General features: G+C 28.6%; 1 pseudogene; it reads left to right on the forward strand.

Annotated features, from left to right (window-relative positions):
• Positions 1-5771: 5771 nt before the first annotated feature.
• On the forward strand, positions 5772-5987 carry LOC149183807 (uncharacterized; annotated as a pseudogene).
• Positions 5988-6292: the final 305 nt, after the last annotated feature.

The following is a 6292-nucleotide window of genomic DNA, read 5'->3' on the forward strand; positions in this document are numbered from 1 at the left end:
TTTTATATACAAAAATATGTTTTTTAAGTAGTGATGTAGTTCCCATATTTTCCACAAATATCAAAAGGATTCTACATGTTAGTGAGCAGTATAAAGTTGGAGACTGATATTTATACCAAAATTTTACAGAGATTAGAATCTATGGTTGCAATATTCCACCTTACATACTACCAATGTTCCTCCCTATGAGGAATTTTGCACTAGAATATATCAGACAGATGATGCACATGGAAGATCTTCATTTTTTTCCAAGAAACAAAAAGCTCAATTTAAACTAAAGGCACACATTGGCCCATTTATAGTCAACACTAGAGCTGCAGAAAAAGAAGTCAATGATTTATTAAGATAGATGAAGTTTAGATTGAGTTCAACTTGGTCATATGATCCATTAGGGGTAATATCATCAATGAGAGTTGGGCAGAGGTTTGCACCATATGTGCACATTGCAAAACCTGAGATTGAATAGTATGCCAACAAAGAAGAATGGGAAGAGAGCACACTGCAGGAAGTTGAGGAGCTAGTTTCTAGTCAAACAACATTAGAAACTCCAAGGATGACAAAAAAAGAATTGAAAAGGCAAAGAGAAAGTTTATCCCCAGTAGGATCAGAGTTACAGAAGGCAGCATTCAAAGTATTCAAGAGAAGAAAGACCATAAATGTTGAAGAAGAGTCCTTAGAAGTTCAAACTTCTGAAGAACCTACCACAATCATACTTTCAAGAGAATCTGCATTTTCATTACAACAAATTGAAGAAACCACCATAGATTCTCCTTCTTCTCCTTCTTCTTCAAGGTAGCAAAGTATTTTTGCAAAATTCTTAGAGATGAAGAAGAAAAATGAGGCACTAAAAACTTTGACATATGCAAAGTTCTAGAAATAGTCTTCCACAACTAAAACTAAGTTACTTTTTGCCTTAGATAGTGAAAGAGGACAATTCCAATTAGCATTTTTGGAACCAAAGGTCCCTGTGCCTAAGAGTGTTGAAGATTACAAAACCTATGTATTTTCATTTGATGCTAAACATATACATCTTATAGATCAAATTGATATTCACAAGCAAGCAAGAGAAATGATCTACGCATCCTTGACAAGTTTGGCCATTCCAAGCTACAAGCATCCCAAAACAATATTCACTCTCAGTTGAAGCTAGAAAATATGTTTTCTCTAGCTAAGGATACCAAAATTAAGGGGTTGGAAGATCTGGTTATAGAATTAGGATTGAATCCTAAAGATGTAAATCCAGCTGCGGAAATAATTAAAAGCAGAAATGCAGACATTCAGGCACTAAGGAAACAACTGAGATTACCAAAAACTAAAAAAGTTAGGTTAGCTGGAGAACAAAAAATAAAACATGTTTCAAATGATTGTGGAACAAGATGTGAAAATTCAAAAAATGGAGGCAGGGATGGAAAAATTAATCAAGGAAATAGAATTTCAAATCAGCACTAGAGCAAGGACATCTATGGTAGCAGTGTCAATATCAAAGACAGAGTCTACTAGTCAGAATCCAATAGAGAAATTATCAAAAGCTACGGGATACTTGTCATTAGAAGATATGGAGATTGAGAAGCTCAGAGTTTAGTTGGAGAAGGCACAAGATAACAAAATAAAAGTTGATAATGCATATCTTGTTGAAGTACATAAAAACTTTACATTAATGAAGCAACTTCAAAAATATGAAAATGAATCATTGATTGCACAGACATTATCTGAAGCAAAAGAAAAAAATATGGATTGATATAAATTCAACCATAACTGAACTTTAGACATCTATTGAAATCATTTTTGAATAGGAGGCACTGATGACAAGGTCAAAGGTAACCATTACAAAAATCAAAGAAAACTTATATCACAAGCCACAAGAAGTAGCTAGAATAATCAAAGTGTTGAATTCTAAAACAAAAGAAGAACTGGAGGAATTTGGAATTGAATATAAGACTCGTACAGGTCAAAAAAAATTGACAAAAATAAACTTAATGTTACAGTTAGAAAATAAATGTCAAAACTTAGAAGTACAAGTTAAAAAAATTTATACAAAGTTTAATGTTTTATGCCAGAAAGGACTTCCATCTCTACAAAATTCTAGTGGCCAATTGATTCCACTAGAAAATTACTAGCACAAATTGCATGAGATAGCAGCACATAGAAAAAAGTTTGCTAAAGTCAAAGGGATAATCAGTGGTAAAGCATTCTTTGAAGGCCTAGAATATGATCTTTTTATCCAACATGAAGTTCAACATTTGTTCATTACTAGGCCAACCTTTGAGAAGTATACATAAGTCGATGAGGCATATAGAAAAGTAACAAAATTTTATATTCTAGATGATAAAATATGGGATAAATTACTTGAACTCATTTAGTAAAACAAAATGCAAAAATTCAACAACCAGTTCCAGGGAAAGAAGGAGCAGAAAGGAGGATAACAAAGCATAAAGTAGAAAATTCAGTTTGAAGTAGCAGTCATCAAACAATCCCCTCGAGTTGTGTGTTGATTACTCAAATCAGTCCAGAAAATCTATTTTTATGTTCTATTTTTGAAATATCCAAATCAGATTTGGATAATATTCTATTTTGTAATAAATTTTGCTAGATCTAGATAGTTTTGAATTACACTCTATAAGTATTTTGTAGTTCGAAAAAGTAAGGGTTGAACCCTTGTGATGATCCACTGACACTTTTGTGATACTCTAAAATATTTCTGAAGACAACCAAAGGATTTTGGCTTCATTCTTAACAACTTTTGTGTTCATGTGAGTTTTTATTGTTTAGTCATTTATGTTTTTCATAATTTATTTATGCATATGTTGAATGTAACATAGGAGTTAGGGCAAGGCTAGATTGAGTATCAATCTCCCTGACATCCCGATGCAAAGTTATAATCATTACAGATATTAATTAACTACACATTTTGTTTAAGTTAGTCCCTCTACCTCTTTTAATTGTTGTCTTATGTCATCTCTTGAACATATATTGCTTGGTTGTAGAATTCTTTTGCACACATAAACTGTATTTGATTAATTAAATGTTCAATATGGATGTTTGATTATCACATATCTTCTTATTTTCCTCTTTCAAACTCAATTTAGAGATTTATTATGTTATGAATGAAAATCAGAACTTTGAACTTCTCATAAATATTTAGATTTTACAAGTGTTAAAGGTTTAATACATTGGTGATCCAATTCAATTAATTCCTTACTTAGATGCTTTAGCACATTTCCCCAACCTAGAACTTTCTAAAAAGATACAACATTGCCCACCATAATTTAAGAAACTATTTTGCATAAAAACTGAATAGAAACAAGATGGAAATAAATATATCTAACATTATTTTTGTTTTCTACAATGCTTTAATAACATGTAAGATTAAAAGTGTAAATATGCAAACATACTAGTGGTTACTATAATTTTTTATTTTATTTTATACAATTTTTTTAAGGATATAAAATATAATAATATTTTGTTCAGTTATTTAAAACAATATCAATCATTATTTATGTTTTCTACAATGCTTTAATAACATGTAAGAGTAAAAGTGTAAATATGCAAACATATTAGTGGTTACTCCAATTTTGTTTATTTTATAAAATGGTTTTGAGGATATAAAATATAATAATATCATGTTCATATATTTAAAACAACATGACAAAAAAGGAGCTTTCCTGAAACAAATAAATTCAACACTACTAGTTGAGGCAATTACGTCCAATAATCTTTGCCTTACAGTTTTAAAATCTAAATGTTTGCCTTAAATGTTTGGATGCATATTTTTCTTTTGGTTTTGTCCCTCTTTTTCCAATTGTTAAATTGTAGTTAATACCATTATCACTACAAAACATTTGATTCTTCATTCATAGTAAGTATTGAGATGGGTATGTTATTATGGGTTTTTGAGTTTTCTTCTCAAAAAAATCTTATTTAGACATCTTGGGTGTTTTCATTCATCGTGACATACATGTACATAGTGTCTTATAGTGTTTCTTGTGCTCTTATTTTCAGCAGAAAGCAAATCACATACTCTCCCAAATTGATTATCGATCTAAATTTTCATATTTGGTGAGCTTGACAAGACGTTTAGTGAATGATATCGAAACTTACCAAGCAGGGTACTCAATCTCTTATATTCCAATATATAATCAATGTCCTTAGATGCTTCTAATTTTCTTAAATAGTTGCTAAATATTATTAATGCAGATAGAGAGTGGTGAAGGTGAGATGGCTTCTTCCATATAGTGTTAGGAAGAAGCTCTCAAATATGTTTATAGTCTCATAGAAAATACCCTCAGATATTTCAAGGGTGCAAAAGATGTGTTGGACAAATGCAACTATTTTATAAGCAAGGAGACAATTTCGCACTTGCACATGATATGGAAATTAAAGAGCACATCAAAGAGATCCTATTTGAACCAATCATCTAGAATAAATTATTCAAACAAATAAGTGCACACTCATGGTGTTGCATTAATCATGTAGTAACACACCTTGTTGTGCAGTGCTATAATGAGTTTTTTCTTTCTTGGACTTAGCATAGGAGTATCAAATTTGAAATTTGACATGTCAAGTCTCTTTTTAGTTAAAAAGGGTACTAAATAAATCTCACTTTTTAAATAAAAAATTGCTTTCCAAAGGGTATTAAATCAAGTTCATTTTTAAATAAAAATTAGTTTCTCAACTATTTTAATGATAATGTTTCTTATTCAAATGTTCTCTAATTATAATCACAAATTTGTAACGTGTTTGACATCTTGTACCTAATAACCTATGTTTTCCTACATAACCAACCATTCTCTACCCTTTTCTTGGTCATCGCATAAATTGAAAATATAATTCTTAAACAATTACATATATAACAGCATGGTTACTTATGTGATTTCATTTACTTATTAATTTTTACTTATCTAATTAGCTGTACTTATTAATTTTCTTCTCGATATCTTTTTAACCCAAAAATACTGAAACAACCTATTTACTTATCTCATTTCCTTTACTTATTAATTTTTACTTATCTAATTACTTCCATTTATTAATTTTCTTCTCGGTATCTTTTTAACCCAGAAAGACTGAAACTTTGTGAGTATTAGTGGTACAGATAGGTTAGCTTTTTTCTATGATTCTTGAAGAATTTTTATACTAAAGCAACAACTGCATTTGTCAATAAGGCTAAGGGAAATAATTGAGGAATTAAGTTTCTTAGTTAAATTGTTACATATTTTATTGCTTATTCATCTAACTTATACATACATACTATGTTGCTTTGCAACACTTATTATTATATAACTTTTATTTAAAATTAAATGAGAATTTTTATTTTCTCATTCATTATATATATATGAAAATTAAAAAATGGAAATGAAAATGAGAGAATTTACTAAATATAAACTTTGTACAATATTTTTATTGAATTTTTTTATTAATAGTTTTGATGTTTTTGTTAATAAATTAATAATATTGATATAGATTTTTTTATTTTATATATATATATATATATATATATATATAATTCTAATGGTGTATAGTTTAATTTTTTATGTTTTAGTTTCTTATTATATTTTTTCTTTTTTTGTTTTAAATTTTGTAGAGATTCATTGGAATCACAAGTTTGAGTTGTGTAGTCTATATATCTTTAGAAAATTTTCTAGGAAGTTTAATCCATTTACATATTAAAAAAACATTTTAAACCAAAAAAATAATCACACATTAAATTCAATTAAAAAAGAAAAAATCACACTTGTGAAAGAAGACATTTTTGTTTAGAGTTGAAGCTAGTGAAAATGGAAATTGTTGCTCCAGAAAATGCACCCAAAGGGGTCCTTGAAGAGCCCAAAATCAATCTTCAGGAAGACAAGGATGAATTTGAGGAATTTGATAAGCAAGAGGAGAACAATGCTTTTCAGCAGTGGGAAGATGATTGGGATGATAATGATGTGAATGATGACTTCTCTCAGCAATTAAGAAAGGAACTAGAGTACAATTCAAGAAATAATTGATGCTCAATACCTTCTAGTGATTTAGGCAGTGATTATGTATTCAAAAAAAGATAGACCAGTTAATTCATGTTTCTAGGCTAAAAAAATTATTTATATTTTTGTTTCTAACTAATATTGTTTTGTTATATATATTAAAGTTTACATTCATTACATACAAAAAAAAAACCAAAACAAAACAAAAACAAAACAAAAACCGATATCAAATAAAAAAAATATAAAATATAAAATAATTAAACTGAAAAAAAGATATTATAAAAAATAAATAAATCTCTTAAATAATTAAATATCTCTTATATATAGTATTT

The sequence above is a fragment of the Pinus tabuliformis genome, chromosome 3_2, assembly GCF_031772625.1.
Source record: "Pinus tabuliformis cultivar Carrire ecotype Pingquan chromosome 3_2, CPIR1, whole genome shotgun sequence".
Taxonomy (NCBI): domain Eukaryota; kingdom Viridiplantae; phylum Streptophyta; class Pinopsida; order Pinales; family Pinaceae; genus Pinus; species Pinus tabuliformis.